At 42.2% G+C, this 22,372-nt stretch overlaps 1 pseudogene; it reads left to right on the top strand.

The window, feature by feature from the left end:
- The first annotated feature begins 1,800 nt into the window (after positions 1 to 1,800).
- LOC140531884 (ribonucleoside-diphosphate reductase subunit M2 pseudogene) lies at positions 1,801 to 4,717 on the top strand (annotated as a pseudogene).
- Positions 4,718 to 22,372: the final 17,655 nt, after the last annotated feature.

Raw genomic sequence — 22,372 nt, 5'->3', positions numbered from 1 at the left:
TCCTACACCCAAGAACAGTCAAGGATCCTCTGTAATCTGTTTCTGATCAGTTGTCCAGCCCCCTTGCTGTCTGTGGCCTGAGAACTCCAGAAGGCACTACTGCCAATTTAGTCACCCCTAAGACCTGCTGCTGACTTCCTGGGGCATGACCTGTTTTGGACTGTGCTCCACTCTCACCCCAGAGAGACAGACCTTTCCTAATGATCTTCCAAGTGTCTTGGACTAGAAAATTCTGTCTTCCTGTCCTTTTGTTGGTTCTGCTGCTCCAGAATTCATTTGGAGGCATTTTTTAAAAGTTTAGAGCGGAATTTTGAAGAGCTCAGGGAGTCCCTGTCTTTACACCACCATCTTGGCTCTGCCTCCTAATTAAGTTTTTCAAAGATACTTTTCTTTATAATGTTGCTGTTATTGTGCTGCAGTCCTAGGTCTTATATTGTTCTCCCTATTTCTGTCAAAGGCATCTTTATTCTTCCAGTCTCCCACATTCTTAACCTTGCTGTTTTCTTGGTCTCTCACCCCACTCATCCAATTATGCCATTCCTTCCTCCACAGAGCCTCAGCATCAGATCTCCTCTCTCTATTCACATAATCACTACCTTAGACCTTCCTGACCTCTTACCCAAAAGATTTTGTTATCTTAGAGAATGTACTCTTTTTTTATCTCCAACTCACAGAATCCCTCTTTTCAAATGCTCCTCAAGGACCACTTCCTACATGAAATCTTTTTGAAACCCCTGCCTGTGTGCTTCCCACCAAATTATCTTTTATTTAACTATATTGTATTTATTTGCATATACTGCCTTTCTATTTCTTCATATGTAGAGTTCCTGTAAGAATATAAGGTCTTTGCAGACTGGCAAATGTAGTGGAATAGAAGGAAGCAGTATAATTCAGGTGTTTTCTGCTGGAATTCCAACAGAACTCTAGGATATGCATCAGATAAGAGTAGTAATTAGGAAATTCAAGGAGAAACCACAATAAGTCATTTTTTTTCAGCCAAAGTCAGCATAAGAAGATAGTAAAAGACCTGTGGGCATTGGGGAAAGTATCCAGACAAGAAGGCCCCTGAAGAGCCTTTGAGCATGGGCATTGGACTGAGGTCTGCAGCTGTGTGACTCTGACCTTGGAGTTAGGTCACTGAGACAGTGTGCATTGTGGGAATTATGGCAAGGAGAGAAATAGTTGGTTGGGATCTAGTTCAGACCGGGCCTAAAGCTGTATACTGGGCAAAGAGTAGGAACAGAAATAAACACTAGGTAGCCTAAGGTTGTATACTAGACAAAGAGCAGGAATGGAAACAAACAGTAAGTACTCTAACCTAGGAACAGGGTCAAGGATCCAGCTCACAGACCTGGTGCTTTAACTGAGTAACTTGGACAAGGAGCTGAGACCAAAGCAGGAAAGGAGTGAATAAACAAGAGAAAAGGAGGGGGCCTGCATACAGTCACTCTGAACCTATAGAACCTTCCACTTAGCTCACAGGGGCTGGTGCCAACAGCAGTCTTTTGTTGCTCTCCTTCAGTCACGTCTAACTCTTCATAATGCCATTTGGGGTTTTCTTGGCAAAGACACTGGAGTGGTTTGCTGTTTCCTTCTCCAGCTCATTTTACAGATGAGGAAACTGAAGCAAACAGGGTTAAGTGACTTGCCCAGGGTCACACAGTAATTATGTGTCTGAGGCCAGATTTGAACTCAAGAAGAGGAGTCTTCCTTACTTCAGACCTGACACTCTAACTACTGTACCACCTAGCTGCCCCAAGAACAGTGTACAGGAACTCTAACCTGAGACTCTCTGCAATTATGTCACTCAGACCCAAAACCAAAACAGAGTCAAGAGCTTATAAAGGTGGGCAGCAATCAGACTTGACCCTAGATCAGACCATGTTAAGGAGCACTGAAAATGTGCACATTCCCACTCTGAGCCACTCCAGTATTCACCAGCCGGTAAGAGAAGCACCAGGACCCCAGGGGCTACAAATCAGGATAAAACAGTGCCCTGACATTCTCCCTAAAAATGAACATATCCTGGGCCTAACACAAAGTCCCAATTTGAGGAGATCAAAGGTTGGAAGAATGATTAATTTTTAAAAGGGTCCCATGATGAAGAATAACTATAGTGCCAGGGTGCCCAAGACATAAACCCAGAAGAGGAGAATAAAGCCAAACTATCTGCAAAAAAAGCCTTACAGTGAAACACATCTTAAAAGGATAACTAGAATTTTTTAGAAGAAAAGACATATGAGGATTTTTTGAGAGCTTAAAATTATATTGTAAACTAAATGAGAGCATCAGAGAAAATAATTAGACAAGAAATGAAAGTTTTGGAGAAAAGACTTAGGAGAATTAATATCTTAGTACAAGAGATGTAAAATCTTTCCCAAGTAACAGATTCCATGAAAATTAGAATGAAGTGAACAAGTTAATGACCATGAGGCAACGTGAAATATTAAAGACAAAACCAAAAGACTAGAGAAAACAGAAGAAAGTATATGGTATCACTTTTAAAAAAACTGACTTGGAAATCAGATTAAGGAGAAATAATTTTAAAATTATTGGACTATCTCAAAGTCATGATGAGAAAGAGAGGAAGAAAAAAGGAGAGAGAGGATAGAAAGACAGATAGAGAGAGAGACAGAGAGAGAGAGGGAGAGGGAGAGAGACAGAATGACAGAAAGAGAGAGATAGAGAGAAAGAGACAGAGAGAGAGGGAGGGAGAGAGCAGGGGGAAGAGGGGAAGAGAGACAGATAGAGAGAAAGAGAGGGAGAGAGGAGAGAGACAGAGAAACAGCCTAGATATCATATTTTAAGAAATCATGAAAGCATTTTAGACCTTTCAGCTCAGACTTTTCTCTCAGTTGGCCTCTCCCTCAGTTTGCCCATCCTGCCCCTCTTCTACCTACTCTTGCCTCATGTACCTGAGACATTCATTCTTGCTCTGCTCACAAATCCTGGCGCTCCAAGTCACCCACCTGCAGCAGCTTTGCCTTTCATCCTTAATGGGGGATCAGCTTCACAGACAAAGAAAGCTCCATCCTCTTCCCTGAATACCACTAGAGTCAGGAACAGTAAAACAGTGCAAACAATTTTAGGGGCTCTCAGAGCTAGTAAAAGCCAAAACAATGTTTGGGCCAGGCCTCACCAGGTTGGAGCCCTGCTGAAGCTCCAAGCATTTTGTCATTTTCCTCATTCAGTACCATTGTATCTGACAAATTTAAGAGAAACCAAAGGTCTCCTTCTAAACAGCTGGAGTGGGAATTTCTATAAGAATATTCAGTACAGGGAAGCTCTGAAGCTTTAGGGAAATATTTTATTGAGGAGAACATGTATTGAGGAGAAATATACTTGTATCCATTGCATGTATTGACTTTCTTTGCAGCATGTGATGGCAGAGTAAATGCAAACTTGGTGCAGTGGTGAACCAACAAATACAGATAACCTAACCCTTCTGTTTCTATGGCTTCCAAATTACTATGGAAAACACATTCTGAAATGTAGTCTTCTTATTGACACTTATATTAAAGACTCAAAAGAAATGGAATTTCTCTTCAATAGCACTGAAACTCTACCTTGTATTAAAAAGAAAGCTGGACTGTGCTGGACTGGGGACAAAGAAACAACATATGGTGAATGTGTGGTAGTCTTTGCAGCTGTTGAAGGAATCTTTTCTGATTCTTTTGCATTGATATTCTGGCTCAAGAAAGATTTAAAGCTTGGACTAGCTTTTTCCAATGAACTTCTTAGTAAAGATGAGAGTTTATTATACTGTGGCTTCACCTGCTCAATGTTCAAAAAATTAGTAAGCAAACCTTCAGAGGAAAAAGCAAAATGAACAATCATCAATGCTGCTAGAATAGGACAGGATTTTCTAATTGTCACTTTGACTATGAAGTTGATCAGAATGAATTGCACTTTAATGAAGCAGTACGTTAATTTGTAGCAGACAGAGATGTTGGAACTGGGCTCTTGCCAGATTTTTAAAAATAGATTGTATTGATATCTTTTGTTTTTACATTTCCAAAAGTTATCATAGTATCCCTCTCCTTTCCTCTCCTGAAGAGTCATTCCATATAATGACATTTTTTAAAGAAAAAAATAAGAGGGAGGAAGAAGAGGAAAAAAGTCAGCAAAACCAACACATTGAAAAGTCTGAAAATATATGTAATGTTCCCCATTTGTGACGCTCCTTCCATGGCAAAGGAGTGAGGCTCTTAGGTTTTTATAAATCTTCATTGAGAAAAAAAAACTTCATTGAGTTCATGCTTATTCTCTATAATTTTGCATGATTAAGTTTATTTTGTAGTTGTTTCCATTTACGTTGTTGTAGTAATTGTGTATATTTATTCTTATTTCTGCTTATTTTACACTTTATCAGTTCATGTAAGCTTTTCCATGTTTCTTTGTATCCATCATATTTGTCATTTCTTACAGCACAAAAATATTCCACTATATTCATGTACCACAATTTGTTTAGCCATTTCCCAGTTGATGGGCATCTTTGTTTCTAGTTCTCTGTTTAGCAAAATTTTTAAAGTAGAAAATCCATTTAACTATATGGAGAGTATTTCATTAGTAGGGGAAAGTCAACTTCTCTGAGAAGAGAGTGAGAGAATGTCAGAGGATAAGAGTGATACCAAGTCCAGCTGAGGATTCTTTTACTTTAAACGTTGTGTATGCTTGTCCTTCATTGCCAAAGAAGACCATGCCATCCAAGAAATGATGACATGACTTGCACTTGACTTTGTTTTGAGGGAGGGAGGGCTATGCAGGTCACCAGTCTCACTTCTCCTACAGAGCCATCTGAATGGGCAATTGGGATGAGGCAACTGGGGTTAAGTGACTTGCCTAAGATCACACAGCTACTGAGTGTCAAGTGTCTGAGGTGAGATTTGAATTTAGGTCCTCCTGACTCCTGCACTGATGTTCCATCCACTGCACCACCTAGCTGCCCCACTTTAAATGTAGACTTCTAGATGAACTGAAGACATGTTATTATTTAGCTTGGTTTTTTTCCTTCACCAGAAAAAAAAATGCTTGTGATACTTCCTCAGGTTATTTTTTTTTGGGGGGGGGGGGTAGTATTTAAATATTTTTAGTATTTAAATATTTGATTTTAATATTTAAAATTTTTTTCAGTTCCAAATTTTCTCCTCCCTAGCTACTCTCCCACTCACTGAGAAGGCTAGCCATGTGATATCAATCAAACATGTGAAACCAGAACAAAATTTTAAAAATACATTTTACTGATGTTTTTACATCTTCAAAATTACTCCCAATATCACTCTCTTTTCTCTTTCCTTCTCCTTTGCTGCCTTTTTTACTCCCAGAGTTACTTTTAGAGGGCCACAGTGAGATATCCATTACTTCTAATTGGAACAGTTATGTAGACAGCTATCTTAGAAAACTCTTGTTTAATGCTACAAGTGTCATTGCTTAGAATGTGGTGGTACTTAAGACATAAGCTACCTGGAAATGTACATACATAGATGTATTTAAGTATACATACTTATATTTATCAATTAAAAATCCAATGCTTTTGCAAGAAGATTGATCTCAGATAACTTTCTATTTTTAATTAACAAAAATTTTTTCTTTCCCCAGTTAAAAAAAGAAAAACAAAAGATTTGCAACAAATACATTCGACAAGCAAAACAAATTCTCCCACTGACCTTGTTGAAAAAAAACATATCTTAATCCATACCCTGAATCCTTCACTTCTCTCTTGAGAGGTAGGTAGCATGTTACATCATGAGTCCTCTAGAATTGTTATTTCTCACTGTTTTGACCAGAGTTTAAAGGACTTTCTGTAGGTTTAATGCCATAGCCATTTTGGGTTTAGAATGGGAAGACCCCCTTAAGCTAGTTTAATACAAGATTAAATGCCAAGTTTAATCCATTCAAATTAGACTCATTGCTTATTTGAAAGCTGATTTTAAAATTTATTTTTAAAAAAATGTTTGTTTTATGCTTGCATTTTACAGAAATTTTCAAGCCTAACTTTTAATATTAAAAAAATTAAATCATGAAAGAAAACTGTCTAGATCTCTTAGATTCAGATGACAAAGTGAATATAGGAAGAATCCAAGTCACCTCCTAAAAGCAATTTCAAAATGAAAACTCAGTAACATCATAGACAAAAATCTAGAGCTTCTTGTTCAAAGAGAAGATACTACAAGAAGCCAAAAAAAGAGAGTTCAGGTACAGAGATGTAAATTCTAATGGGGGAGGTGATATAAAGGTATCTTCAATAAAAAGGAAAATTTTAAATTCTTGAGGTTAGGAATTGTTTTATTGTCTTATTATATTTGTATCCCCAGTGCCTGATATGGTGCCAGGTACATAGTAGGTGTTTGATCAATGTCTGTTAATTGTTTGATGAAAGAGATAATAATTAAGTTTACTAAAGAAAAATAAAGGTGTAGTCTGAATAGAAAAATGAACCCAAGGATATTAGATGGAACAATATGAGGGAAAGGAATTAACAAACTGATGATCTTAATCATCATTTTATGAAATAGATATGTTCCCGAAAATAAAATGTGTAGATAAATAGAATGATGTTCTAAATTCTATTCAACTTAGCTAATTTATTAAAAGCCTTTTCCTGCTTTCAATTCAATTAAAAAGCACTTATTCATCACATATTATGTCTATTCAACTTATTGTAGAGCTACAAAACTAGCTAACCCCAATGTCCTCCTGTTTTCACTCCCTCCCTAGATATCTCTGCTGGGGTAATGAGAGACTCAGAGTCCCAGAGTTTACCAGTTTTTGGAGATTGAATTTCTGGGACCCTGTAAGAGAGGCTTCTGGGACACAAAAGCACAACAGCCACTTTGTTTTCCACCAAGCAGAAAGAAGTACGGGCAGGGTGGAGTGGGTGATCTCTGGATGCTATATCCCTTACCTTACATGCTCCGGTTGTAGACAATGGGAATTAGAGGCTAAGGAAAAGCTTTCTCTCCTCTCTCCAACCCCTAGACAAAAACTAATGGTGAGATTGTAGAGTAACCAGAGGGACTGGGCATTTCCCTTTACTTGCCTGTTAAAGGAGGAGCCCAAAGTTGGTGCCTCCATTAGTCGAACAGTTTCTTCTCCTTTTGGAAGAGTGCTCAGCCCAAGAGAAGAAACTCATCTGGCTTGGCAGCCAATGAAGCAAGCTGCCAGCTTATGTCCTCCCTGTTGCTCACTCTCCTTTCTGGCTCTTATTTCTATTCTCCATCCCTTTATATTTGGGGAAATGTGACCGCTGCTAAATCTTTGTCTGATGTGAGTAGAGATTTGGGGAGAAGTTTGAATCTTTGTAGAAGGATAGGAGATATAGCCCTGCTTTGGTGAGACTGAGGCAGGATGAAAGGAAAAGCACACATTGACTCCACGTGGAAATCCTAAACACAAATGGACTCATTACTGAAATGACCCCTACCTCTAGACAAGAACAAATTTCTATAAATAGAAGAGCCTAATGGCACAGAAAGAATAATAACATTCGTATAATAATAATACAATAATAACATACATAGATTAACAAAAATCCCTGTTTGGTTGGTTCTTGAATCACCAAGTTGCCTCCTTAGCCATTCCCTCTTAGCAACTATTTTAAAAAGGGAGAGAGACAATTGGCAAATTTTCCCTGAACTGGTTGCCTTAGACTTGACTTAGTAGAGCTAAACCTCTGAGGCAAATCAAGGATGATCTTTGCTCCTGAAGGGGTATCCACCTGCTAAACTTCCTGGTGCAAGGGATACATTGTTTAAATACTGTACTTGCCTGAGAGGTGGCAATAGGAGCTCTGTCATCCTACCCTGCCCCTGCCTACCAGCCTTCTATTCCAGATGACTGGTGGGACACTGCTCAAAGGGAATCATATCTCTATAACAATATAACATTGTGAAATCCTTAAAATCCTGCATGCAAAATAATCTCTCCCTTCAATCAGCTCTCATTTCCTAAGAAGAAGACAGAAATTACAACATTGACAGAGATGGAATGTTATGCAAACATGGAAGCACCAAAGACTTTCTTTGTGAGATTGCATCTGAGAAAATATCCTTGAATGATTTTCAGAGTTGGACATGAGAAATGAGTGATTTCTAAGTACGAAGGCTAAGCTATGTAAAGACTCAGAGGTGGAAGATGAAAAGACAATTCTAGGGAAGATTAAATAGGTCAGCTTGCCTGGAATAGAATATACAAAAGAGAAATAATAAGAAATGCAGTTCTGAAAAGGGAAGCTGGATCCACTCTATAAAGGGCTTTATATGCCAAGAAGAGGAATTTGTATTTTATCAATGATAGGTGAGAGAGAGCATTTATTAATTTCTTAAGTGTTTAATGTGATAATTTTGTCCTGAGTGTTGGAAACAGAAAAATAAGAACACAAGACAACATCTGCCCTCAAGGAACTTATAATCTAACAAAGGAAGACAACACAAAAAAGGGAAGCAGGAAATATAGAATTGAAGGGTACATTTCCATGTGGAGAGGCCTGAGAAATGATATAAATACCACATTTGGGAAAAGATGAGATGACATTTTGTTTATCAGATCCTGGCTTCCCAGGGGGTAGAGTTTAGGGTTCTAATGAGAAAGAGGTAAAAGCATCAAATAGGTGATACATTATGGAGACCGCAACTGATGTACAGATTTGTTCTAGGGAAGAGAAAGGGAAAGCTCAACTATCAGACACTGGATCCAGTGAAGCTTCTTGAACAGGGGAGTGATGTCCTCAGACTAGTAGTTTAGAAAGTTTATTTTGAAAGTTATATGAAGGATGCATTAAAGAAAGAGTACAGAGTGAAAACAGGGAAACCAATTTGTAAGTTATTACATTGGTCCAGGTAAGAGGTTGTTGTAGGTGGGGCTCCAGAGTCAGAACACTTTTAGTTCAAGTTTGTTTGGAATGAAAGGAGGAATTTGTGAGTCACTGAACAAAAGAGGTTTACTGTGTTCAAACACAGCAAGAATAGGCATCAAAGATGCAGCGGCACTTAACTTTTCTAGGCAGCACCCTTTTCCCCTGTCTCGATCTGGAAGAGCATCTGGTCAATACATCATCAGGGTAGAATGACTCATATGGTCTTAGGCAACCACCAAATCTGGTGGTGTGGACCTTTCATGACCCCAGGACAGGGAAGGTGCCTCAAGGAACCTGGAGTCATTCAGGTTTCATGGAAAGATAAAGTCAAGGTAATGGAGAGAAATCAGAGAAGTCCAGGATGCTGAATCAAAAAACAAAACAAAACTGGTCCTATCACATACCACCCCTTGCTGGCAAAACCCTAATGATTTTCTTTTTTTTCTAATGATTTTCTAAAGGACTTTCCACCATATACATGACTATATGGATATCATACTAAGGGACAGAAAAGAAAAAAAAACAAGACTAAACCAAAACCAAAATTTACAGGACAAAAGCCAGAAATCCTTTTTCTTTCCCCATTCAGAAAGACTAAGCCTCAAAATCTCACAGTCTGTCCCATATGATGTGCCACATCTCTGCAATTCACAGCAGGTATCCTAATGCAAAATGGTGGTGATAAATTAGAGCAGCACTAAAAACATAGTATGGATGATGACATCTTCAGTGTAGCTAAAAATTTCTTTTCCTAATGTGAGGTGGTGATGAGCAGGACCAGCTCCAGGAACATTAGGTCCTCTGCGTGGACATGGCATTTTATAGTATAGATAATAATAATTCCTGCATTAGGATTATCATCTGTAGTAAAATGGCAGATTCGTGGCTGCTGGAGTCCAGTTGAATTAGCCTCTTTTGTGGCAAAAGAATGATTTGTTAATCAGAAAAAATGACATTCCTCAGTAACTGGGTCCTTATAGGTGGGAGACCACTAGGCCAGAGGAGAAAGTAGGTTCTAGGGTCTGGACTGTCTGGACTGGTGGCCTCAGCCTCTGGCAAAGTCTCCAGTGGGTGTGGGGGGGGGGGGGGGGGGGAAATGCACTAACACCAGAAGGATCCAACCAAGCACAATTTCCAAAGTACCATTTCCATTTAACAATAACAATCTTCTATGCTTTATACATCTTGCTAGAGGGGCTATCTTCTATCACCCAAACCAAAATAGGCAACTCTGGATACAGAGTGATTGCAACTAATACCCAGTAAGAGGAAAGTAATTTGGTTTTCAAAAGCAGTATAGTGAGTGACTTCTCTGGAGCACTTGGAAATCCAGAAGCATAAGATTGGATTATTCTGGCTACTAGAATAATTTGGTACTTGCCAAAGGCTCCATTCAGCTCCGTCTCTACAGAGACTTTCGGAAATTTGGACCTTGCAGAATCATAAAGACCCAAGGAAAGAGACTGCTGGATAACCTGCTTTACATCTTCCAGTGTTGAAGCCTGTTTTGAGTCCTACTTAAAAGACAGACTTGTAGATTGCTTGGTAAGTTGGAGCCATCAGAACAGCCAGGTGAGAAACATATGTTTTTCAAAACCTTAAGAGTCCTATAAGTCTCTGGACTTCCCTCTTAAATTACAGAAAAGCATGTGTCAGCAGTTTCTTTGGGATTGTGTCTGGAATCTTCTGAGATTTCTCATCTATTGTATTTCCCCAAAACTTGAGTGGTCAGGCTAGATCCCAGATTTCTGTGGGGTTGATTTTCCAATCCTTGTCCCTCCTATGGGCCACCATCTGATCTTCAGCCGTTACCATGGTGGCTTCTTCTGCCCTAATCAAGAATATATCATCAGTGTAATGATGTACACCAATGTCTTGAAGAAGGGAGGTTTCTTTTAGGTCTCTTTCTACCAAAATGTGGCAGTATCAAAAAGTATTCAGATAGCCTTGGAGAAGGAGGGTCGAGTATATTGGACTCTTGAGATAAAAGCAAACTGTTTCTGATTAGTCTTAGTCATAGTCACAGAGAAAAAGGTATTGGCAAATTTGATAGTCCCATACCACTCCAGGCCTGGGCTACCTGGTCTACAGCATTGATGAGATCAGGAACAGCTGTAGAGATAGGCATTACATGGAATAGCTCAGGTAATTCTAAAGATTTCTTTTGGCCTTATTATCCACAGTAACATTCCTAGAGGTTGCAGGGAAGGCCCAAACAAGTACTGGATGACCTCTCACCCCCAACAACTGTCCTCTATGGCTACCCAGAATGGTCCAATTAAGGCAGGGATTTGGAGGAAATCTCAAGTTTGGGTGAGACTAAAAGGCCTCTAGGACCCAGGTGCTTGATTTCCCTGTACATATGTTTTGCAGCTGACATTTTATATGTGTATTTTATATGCTAATTTTACTGGTACCCTCATGGGCTGGTCATCATTTGCTTTATTCTCAACCCTATGTTTTAGTAGCCACCTCTAAAATACCTTCCTATGGGTGGTATCTTCCCCCTCTACCTACCTAGAAGGGCAAGTGGACTGTGTAACTCCCCTGCCCATTTCCAAAATGATTATTTGCACTGATAGCAATATTAACCCACATCATAATTGTCCCAACCTCCATCTCAGATTTCACCAGTTGACTAGAGAGAAAACCAAACTGACTCCATTTTGTATCCTTGCCAACACTTTGTACAGCTGCTGGAGCTAAGGCTCATTTTCCTGAAAGTGACATGATTTTGGAGAAATCATCTATTATTGTATCACTAACTGTTTTACAGGATGCAGGTGGAAGCAACCAATCAGAGTACCCAAATTCTAGAAAATCCCTAAATCCAGTAACTATACTTTACTATAAAAACTCTTATAAATCTCTCTTTAGGACCTTGTACCTACTGAGGGGCCCTGGACCCAATTTATTCTGCAATTGCTTGCCTTCTCAATAAATCACATAGCTCAGATGTTATTTTCTCAGTTATTATAAAACTACTCTGATGGTTTTGGTGAGCACAGTCAGGAGGCTGAAAGAAGACTGGTTCCCAGCATGGATGAGGAACTCCTTACAGTGCTCTAGTTGATTTTCTCACTGAGAGCTACACCAGACTTGTCCAGGGTCACACAGCCAGTATGTAAGGTTGATTTGAACTCAGGTCTTCCTGACTCCAGAGCTGGTGCTCTTTCTACTGTACCACCTAGCTGGCCTTAATGGAGAACATTTCAACATTGGCTACATTAAATCATGTCTTTAGGAGCCAATGCTTTAGAGACTCCTCCAGTTTCTATTTGAACTTCTTTTTTTTTTTTTAATTAAATTTATTTATTTAACTTTTAACATTCATTTTCACAAAATTTTGGGTTACAAATTTTCTCCCCTTTTATCCCCTCCCCCCCCAAACACCAAGCATTCTAATTACCCCTATGACCAATCTGCTCTCTCTTCTATCATCCCTCTCTGCCCTTGTCTCCATCTTCTCTTTTGTCCTGTAGGGCCAGATAGCTTTCTATACCTCTTTACCTGTATTTCTTATTTCCTAGTGGCAAGAACATTACTCGACAGTTGATCCTAACACTTTGAGTTCCAACTTCTTTACCTCCCTCCCTCTCCACCCCTTCCCTTTGGAAGGCAAGCAATTCAATATAGGCCAAATCTGTGTAGTTTTGCAAATGACTTCCATAATAGTTGTGTTGTATAGGACTAACTATATTTCCCTCCATCCTATCCTGTCCCCCATTACTTCTATTCTCTTTTGATCCTATCCCTCCCCATGAGTGTCGACCTCAAATTGCCTCTCCTCCCCATGCCCTCCCTTCTATCATCCCCCCCACCCTGTTTGTCCCCTTATCCCCCACTTTCCTGTATTGTAAGATAGGTTTTCATACCAAAATGAGTGTGCATTTTATTCTTTCCTTTAGTGGAATGTGATGAGAGTAGACTTCATGTTTTTCTCTCACCTCCCCTCTTTATCCCTCCACTAATGAGTCTTTTGCTTGCCTCTTTTATGAGAGATAATTTGCCCCATTCAATTTCTCCCTTTCTCCTCCCAATATCTTTCTCTCTCACTGCTTGATTTCATTTTTTTTTAAGATATGATCCCATCCTCTTCAATTCACTCTGTGCACTCTGTCTCTATGTATGTGTGCGTGTGTGCATGTGTGTGTGTGTACTCCCACCCAGTACCCAGATACTGAAATGTTTCAAGAGTTACAAATATTGTCTTTCCATGTAGGAATGTAAACAGTTCAGCTTTAGTAAGTCCCTTATGACTTCTCTTTGCTGTTCACCTTTTCATAGTTCTCTTCATTCTTGTGTTTGAAAGACAAATTTTTTTTTCAGCTCTGGTCTTTTCATCAAGAATACTTGAAAATCCTCTATTTCACTGAAAGACCAATTTTTCCCCTGAAGTATTATACTAAGTTTTGCTGGGTAGGTGATTCCTGGTTTTAGTCCTAGTTCCTTTGACTTCTGGAATATCCTATTCCATTCCCTTCGATCCCTTAATATAGAGGCTGCTAAATCTTGTGTTATCCTGATTGTATTTACACAATACTTGAATTGTTTCTTTCTAGCTGCTTGCAATCTTTTCTCCTTGACCTGGGAACTCTGGAATTTGGCCACAATGTTCCTAGGAGTTTCTCTTTTTGGATCTCTTTCAGGCAGTGTTCTGTGAATTCCTTGAATATTTATTTTGCCCTCTGGTTCTAGAATCTCAGGGCAGTTTTCCTTGATAATTTCATGAAAGATGATGTCTAGGCTCTTCTTTTGATCATGGCTTTCAGGTAGTCCCATAATTTTTAAATTGTCTCTCCTGGATCTATTTTCCAGGTCTGTTGTTTTTCCAATGAGATATTTCACATTATCTTCCATTTTTCCATTCTTCTGTCTTTGTTCTGTGATTTCTTGGTTTTGAAAAAAGTCATTAGCCTCCATCTGTGCCATTCTAATTTTGAAAGAACTATTTTCTTCAGTGAGCTTTTGAATCTCCTTTTCCATTTGGCTAATTCTGCTTTTGAAAGCATTCTTCTCCTCATTGACTTTTTGAACCTCTTTTGCCAATTGAGTTAGGCTAGTTTTCAAGGTGTTAATTTCTTCAACATTTTTTTGGGTCTCCTTTAGCAGGGAGCTGATCTGCTTTTCATGCTTTTCTTTCATCTCTCTCATTTCTCTTCCCAGTTTTTCCTCCACCTCTCTAACTTGATTTTCAAAATTCTTTTTGAGCTCTTCCATGGCCTGAGCCCATTGGGTGGGCTGGGACACAGAAGCCTTGACTTCTTTGTCTTTGCCTGATGGTAAGCATTGTTCTTCCTCATCAGAAAGGAAGGGAGGAAATGCCTGTTCTCCAAGAAAGTAGCCTTCTATAGTCTTATTTCTTTTCCCTTTTCTGGGCATTTTCCCAGCCAGTGACTTGACCTCTGAATATTCTCCTCACACCCACCTTGCCTCCTGATCCTCCCAGCCAAAGTTTGGGGTCTGAGATTCAAATGCTGCTTCCAGCCTTAGGGCTTTTGGCGGGGGCAGGGCTGCTATTCAATGTGAGATTAAGTTCAGGTGGTCAGGTCGGGGCAGGGCCGCCTCTCAGGCTCAGTTCCATCAGGGGGTTTATGCACAGACCTTCCACAATGGATCCAGGCTCCCGCCTGCTTGGGGAGCCCCTGTCTGCAGCCGCCTCTCAGCTTCTACCTCCCAGGGGGGCCTGAATTATGGGGGCACCCCACTCCCCTCTCGACCCGCCAAAGAGACTCTCTCACCGACCCCCATCATCTGTGGGTGGAGGGACTTGTGCGGCCGCTGGAGATCCCGTCCCTGAAGCCTGCTCAGATCTGTGTCTCTCGGTGCCGCGGCTGCGGCCGCAGCAGGTCTGGGCTAGGCTCCACGTCTGCAGCGCGACGGACCTTTTGCGAGAGGTTTGCAGGTCCCTCTGTGGGTGGAGGGACCCGCGTGGCCGCTGGAGATCCCGTCCCTGAATCCCGCTCGGATCTTTTCCTCTCGGTGCCGCAGCCGTGGCAGGACTGCACTCAGCTCCCAGTCCCGGTGCCCAGTCCGCAGTGTGAAGGACCCCCTGCGAGAGGTTTGCAGGTCTCTCCAGAACAGAAATCTCCCTCGCTCCAATATTCCGCGGCCTCTGGGTGCAGAATTCGCCGTGAGTTACTTCCCTGTGGCCGTTCTATGGGTTGTGGGTTCGGAGCTATGTGTATGTGCGTCTTTCTACTCCGCCATCTTGGCTCCGCCCCCTTCTATTTGAACTTCTGCAAACACCTCAGCTCTTTGGTGGAGAGAGACAGCCTGCTCCTTTAGGAAAGGGATTCAGCAAAGCCCTCCTCTTTACTTTGACTGAAATAAGGCTTGGGTTGAATTCATTTGAACAGGACCCAGTGTGTCACTATTTTGGGGTACAAATTACTCCTAAATCTTAACTTGTGCTTCCCTAACCTCAACAAGATGACCTCTTCCTATAGTACTTGATACCCAGAAAATAGACAAAGCAAACTAAAAATACAGAATCTCACTAGTTGATAAACGTCATCTTTGACTCTCCAGGAAGATCTACATGAAATACAGAATCCCATTTATCTTGACCTTTCAGGAGGTCCTACCAAACTGATGAGCAGACCCATAGGCTGGGCTGATAAACAAGTGTCAAAACATCTATAAGTGTCCATGATCTGGTAGAAAGGTAGGCAGCAGTCTGGATCATTCACTGGCCAAATGCTCAGGATCATCTCCCCTTGTTGGATAATGGAGAGATAATGAGGGATGGAAGGAGCAACAAAAATAGCTTGGGGGACTTTCCATGTAATTGAGTCACTTTATATAAGTGCAAGCAAGGTGGAATTTTTGTTGTTTCTTTTTTGGAGTTCAGTTTTCCAGGCTCAGGCTAAATTATAAACATCTCAAGGATTAATTTCCTTTGAACCCTGATAATCCACAGCTGTTCTGAGTCACACAAGTTTCATGCCTTCCGGCTCTGGGCCATCTAGGGGCCAATTCTTTGTTTAGACACTTGGAGCCTGTCTATTGGATTTCTGTGCTAATTTCTCTATATTTCTCTGTTTGTATTTTCTCCATGTTCAGGGTGTTGACCTTTTCCCTGAACTAATGAATATCTTATATATGTTTAATTAAAGTAAGATTGTTGACTCTTTTGAAGCTGTCTTTCTTTTAGAAAAACAGCTCAAAGAACCTGTACTAGCAAACCACCCTGTGTGTTAATGTGGTTCCTACTACACCTCCTCCATGCTGAGCTTAGTCACCATAAAAAGGCAAAAACAAAGGGGGAAGTCCTCTAGTTACCTTCGTATAGTTAAGCAAGTGAATTTACAATCTGCAGTTCACAGCTCTGTGGCTTAATATACAGAACTTATAAATACTACTCTTATGGAATCATATCAAATTGATTAATACTAATTGGAATAAAACAGGGGTCCAATTAATCAACTATTTGTCATTTATCACATTATGAGAGTCCAAACTAGGAGAGTGGCCATAAGAGTGAAGCTAAGGGGATAGATGTAGATACAAGCAATGTGGGATGAGAATTGATAGCACTTATATATGAGAAGGCTAACAGAGCATGAAAGGGTGAGGGAAAAAGAGGAGTAAAAGATGAATTAGTGTCAAAAATTGCAGAAAAGGAAGGTCAAGAAGAGTTAGAGACTGAGAAAAGACCATTAATTTTAGGTCTTGGTTAGGCAAGAGAGAGCAATTTCAGTTCATATATGGTTGAGGAGTAAGAGGAAGGGAGTTGAGGATACCAGTATAAACCTGCGTAGGTGACTTTTTTTTGGAGTTTGCCTCTTGTAGGAGAAAAGTAGGAACCACAATCATTTTGTGATAATATGATAGACTAACCATATAGAAGTTCCCCAACCACTTGGAAGCCTAAGTAGAAAGTAAGGAGAATATACTAAAGTGAATGTTTAGTAACATTCACTGTTGTAACAACTACTTGTTCTTCGAGAACAGATCCATCCAGCAGTTTTGCCTAAGAGAACTTTAACAAATTGTAAAAGTATTTGATCCTTTCACCCTGTCTCATGCTGTTGGATAGGGAATGTTTTCTTATAATAAATCCTGCTATTTGCATTTGAAATACTCCCCTTCAATGATTCCCCTCCCTTTCTCTACCCCTCCCTCTCCTAAGAAATGCTATTCACCAAGAGCAGTATTTCTTATTGTGCCAATAAATTGCTTTCAGATTGGCCTCTTGTAACACCTGAGGACTGTTGCTGTGAATAATTTTAAGGATCTAATCTCATGGTATATAAAACTATTCAACAATAAACTAAACATTGTTCAATAAAGTTAAGTATAATATTCATAGCAACATTCTTAAGCAAAACATATCATCTCATATATGTATCTCTTAACACTCAGTATGTCATATGGCCCATAGTATGTATCATTGTATCCCCAAAGTCAGGGGGTCCCCTGCTAGGGTCTTCCCTAGCATGATACATCCTTAAAGGGTAAGCAGAAAATACCACACCATCCACCCCTAAGTCACTGTAAGAACAATCTCCTTAATTAATACAGAATGTCCAAGTAAAGTCCTCTCTTATCTTGACTCTTGCCTGAGTTCACACACAGGCAGTTCTCTGCTCCTGCTCCTTGTCTCAACTCACAGAGACTGTTCCACTCCAACTCTTCTTGCTTTTGCCTGACAGCAGGCTCCAGGAGCTCCTGCCCAACAGTTTTTGTTTCTAGGAAAACAAAGTATAACAGGGCTATAACAATATTTATATACATTTCCAGTGCCATCATCTCAATTCACTTTAATAGCTCTTAAAAGGGGCTTAAGTTAAGCCTCCTTCCCATGGGTGGATCTTCACTTTTCAGCTCAATTCACTCATAAAGGCCAACAGACAGGGCTCCTGTCTAAGGAATTAACACAGATCAACAGACAGGTCTCTCGTCTGAGAAATTAACAAAGACCAACAGAAAGGGGTCCTGTCTAGGAAATTAACACAGATCAACAGATAGGGCTTCTGTCTGAGGAATTAATACAGATCAACAGAGGGAGCACTGACATCACAAACATTCTTTCGGTAAGGCCTCCCCACAAGCAATTTTCCTTAGCCCGCTCATGCTGGCTTCTCTCTCTCAGTTCTGCTTCTCTTTCTCTTCTCTCCTCTCCTGTCCCTCCAAGCAAAACTATATGTGTGTGTGTGTATATATATATATATATATATATATATATATATATATATATATATATATATATATATATATATATATATATATATATATATATATACTGTTTCCAATCAAAGACTCTTAATTCAACCAAAGACAAGACTCAATCAAAGGCAGTTGATTGGCTAAAACTCAATCCAGAAAAACAGCAAAAAAATCCTACTTTGTTTGTCATTACACCTCCTATCTTTGACCCGCTGTCATTGAATCTTACTGATGAGTATATACATTTTCCAAGAGGTCTTATTTCTCTAAGTCATGAGAATTTTCCTGACACTGTGAAAGGGGGGAGAGACATTAGATAGCAGGATCAAATAAAATTTCTAAAAATAGTTTTTTTGTTACTTCTTGTCTCTGAATTACTTCTTCTCTACAAAGTGTGCATTGTTTTAGTCACTGGGTATGTTGTTTTCCTTGTTCTAGTTACTTCACTATTGCTTTCTGCATCTGTTGCTATGTCTATGCTTTTGTTTTGGATTCCTGATGGAAAGGTAAGGGATCTGCCCGGGGTCTACTCCCGGGCCTTCGCCTCTCCACTTACCGATCTCCGGTCTTCGGACGTCTCCGGCCCCTCTCCCGGTTGGGGGAGGGCAATAAACAGGCAGAGCACCCGAAAGGAGTTGCAGTCAGCAAGCTTTATTGCATTTCTTCCCCTTCTCCTTCTCCTTCTCCTTCTAAGCCCTTGTGATCATCCCCTTTTATTATCCCCTGTCTCCTCCCCCGTACCTCCCATGGGCGGGCAAGCTCCTCCCAAGTGCCTCCCCGCGGGTGGAGCCAGCCTGTTACCAGGGCCATCCCAGTACCCCACAAGGGGGCAGGTTCGGACCCTCAGGCATCTCACGGTCCTCACGGGGGACCCTGGTCCAGAGCTGTCCCCCAATATCTCCCCCTTTTTGTTTTACACGGGTAGGTTGGGCGATTCCCCCCATGGGGACCTGCCCTCGTGGTGTCTCAGAGACAAGACATCGCCTTTAAGACTCTCCAGTGCCCGTGTCAATAATTGCAGGAGGCACTTCAGGAGGCACGGCAGGACGAGACACATAAGGACAAGAACTGCAACGGAGGAGAGCACCCCTGGCAGCCAATGCAAGTCCAGGATTCGTTGTAACCAATCGAAGATGGAACGCTCTTCTCGTTCAAGCTTTTCCTCAAACGTTCTGGAGAGGTTATTCAGCTGATCAATGAGCAAGTCCAACTGATGGATGTCATCTGTGGCGTTATAAGCCAGCATAGCCCCCTGGAGGGCTTTGCGGACCACCGGCCATTGATTGGGGAAGCTTGAGGAATCAATTGGGAGATTAAGCACGCAAAGCGGGCGATATTTGTAGTGGCACTGCAACATCTCGTAGCGTTGGTGTAAAGCCATCTGGTCTCCTAGCCAAATCACCGTGTCTTGTAGGGCAGTGATTTGACTTTGGAGGAGGTGATCAATATGGTCCTGACGGTGCCACGCTGCTACCTCTGAATTCATGAAAGATTGGAGGGTGGAAGCTAATAACTGTCCTTCCTCTATTAGTTGTAGGATCTGAAACTCTTCATACAATTCTATAGCCAGATTTACAAACCCCAAAACGTCCCCAATCCCATCCCTGCGGCTGCGGGGACGAAGTCCGCCCGTCGATATCTTCATCAATGTATTAAAAATGCGGTCTGCAGGTGTGAGCGCGAAAGCTTCAGCTTTAACTGGGAGCAATTGATAGGGAGGATTTATGACCAGCATAACTACATAGGAGGAATGGTTTCTCCGAAGAGTGTTAGTAAGAATGGGTTGAGTACAAGTGACATTATATGTAGGTAGGTTTGCCTGTGGTCCTTCATACTGTATGGTGAGGTTATTAGAGGGACACAGGAGAAAAGCACTGTTCGGAGGTGTTTGAACTTCTGCTACCACCTCATAGCAGAGGTAATCGGTGTCTTTTTGATGTCTGTCTGAACAGGAGGAATACTTCCCCTGGAACACGTGTTGCCATGTTTGGTACAAGTCCAGTTGAGTCCAAATTCCACTAGGTCCAGTGACTACCGCGACTGACAAATTAGTTGTTCCCAAGGCGGGCCCTATTTTCCACAAGTCACCATGTATCCTCCTATAGGGAATCACCACGGGAGTAGGGGCAGGCCTTCTCCCATAAGAGGTCGTATTATCTGCATCCCAAAACCAAAGCGTTGTGCCATTTGGCAATGGCGGACCTGGAGCCACCATGCCTGTAGAACAGACCGCGAAGGGGGTCAAACGTCAATGGATGACCCTTCGGGCAAGGAGGAGTCACAACGGGAGGGCTCCATTCTCTGGTCATGTTGGCAGCAGCATACGGGATAGCCAACAAGGTGACATTGACCGAGGTGCTAAAATGATACAGTTCATATGGTTGCTGGCGATTTTCTGAAGGGATGGAAAAGGCAAATTTGATCCTATCTTGTGGGTGTAGGGGAATGCTATAGAAACAATCTTTGATACCAATGATTGTCATAGTAAAATCTCGGGGGATCGCAGCAGGAATGGGGAGACCGGGCAGTAGCGCCCCCATAGGCAGCATGCATTTGTTAATCTCTCTAAGGTCTATGAGCATGCGCCAGGATCCAATTTTCTTCTTTATAACAAAAACAGGAGAATTATAAGGGCTCGTGGTGGGCTCAATGCAGTCCTGTTTCAAAAGGGAGGCCACTATGGAACGTAAGGCGGTGAGCTTTTGGGGGGATAGGGGCCACTGTTCAACCCACACAGGGGTCTCAGTTTTCCATGTTATAGGCGGGCTGCTCACCGTTACGGTGGCCCCAGCATGTTTAACTGAAGGTGTTCTGGAGTGGTAAGGTGTAACCCAAGTTGCTGGAGGAGGTCGCGCTCCCAAAGGGCGTAGGCAAGACCGGCCAATTTTAAGGGTCTAAAATAGCCCTGATAATCCTCAAAGGTCCAACTCAAATGTTTAGCAGCCCGTAGCGCTGAACTAGCACCCCCTACTCCAGCAACCGGGGTAGCACCGCCGCTCACCGCCCAACTGGGGTCCCATTGGGATGCATTAATAACTGACACATCTGCTCCAGTATCGAGCAGACCCATGATTGGACGCCCTTCAACCAGAATCTGTATCATGGGGCGATCGCCTACAATGGGAGAGCACCAATTAATTTGATGGGTGTTCTGCTCAGGCTCTTCAATCCAAGGCAGGGAGATGCCCCTCCCAACGGGAGTCCCTGGGGCAATATTTATAGGATAACAATGCGGATTAGTCAAATAAATCGTGGAGGACCTGCTGGACAACAATTGAGTATGGACTATGAATGGCACATAGCCGGAGGGTCCCACCACCAAGCGGGGAAAGGGAGCGGGGGGGGGGGCACATCAATCCCTTCAGTATGCCAACGCCTTATAACTAAATCAGTGTCTGAGGGATCCGTGGCAGATGTGCATACTAAGGTTGTAATTTTTGGAGGGCTTGTTGGTACTGCTGCGGATACGACAGGGGTGCAGAATTCCCGGGCTGGGGGGCAGGGGCAGGGCCTACGGTCCCCACTGGGAAGACATGTTTCTGGGTTCGGGGGCCCCCCCAAGGGAGGCCCCCTTTCCCGTTTCCCGACCGAGGTGGTTGAGGCTGTGGCTTAGGGCGGCAATATCTGGCAATATGACCTGGTTTCCCACAGCGAAAACAAGTGGGCAGTGGTCCCACCTTAGCGGCAGGGCACTGGCTCTTAAAATGCCCCATCTGACCACAGCGATAGCATTGCCTCTGGTCCTTGGCACCCTGAAGGGCCTGGGTCACCCCTTGGGCCACCGCCGTCACCATGGCCTGGTGGGTGTCTTTAGGTGGAATGTCTAACAGCCTCTCTACTATCTCCTCAAGGGAGGTGAGAGGCCCCAAGCCCGCTAGGGCTTGGGAGCATTCAGGACGCAGGCCATCTCGGACCAGCTGAGTTATCAGGGAATCCGTTCCTGGTCCCGAGCCAAGAGACCGCCGGACCGCAAGCTGAACCCTACTCACGAAATCAGTAGGGGACTTGCTAGCCCTCTGCTTTAACCCTACCAACTTATCCCTCATAGTCCCTGGGGCGTCAATCTTGGCAAAGCCCCTAATATAACAATACTGTACTGCAGCCATCACCTGGGGGTTGAATTGGAGCTGGTCAGCAAGCTGCGAGTATGGCCCCGCCCCTGTTATCATATTCACAGTGTCCTCTGTCCCTGCAATATTGTGTTCCTTGACATATCTGAGCGCCTCTCGTCTAACGGCAGCGCCATAGGCCACTACCTGCCCTGGTGTAAGAATAGCCCCCGATACCTCCCTCCAATCAGCTGGGGCCCACGGCCAAGTGGCTGTGGCATTCGCAAGGAGATGGTTC

Source organism: Notamacropus eugenii, chromosome 3, assembly GCF_028372415.1.
Source record: "Notamacropus eugenii isolate mMacEug1 chromosome 3, mMacEug1.pri_v2, whole genome shotgun sequence".
In the NCBI taxonomy this organism is placed as follows: domain Eukaryota; kingdom Metazoa; phylum Chordata; class Mammalia; order Diprotodontia; family Macropodidae; genus Notamacropus; species Notamacropus eugenii.
This window is presented reverse-complemented; position numbering and strand designations above follow the sequence as displayed.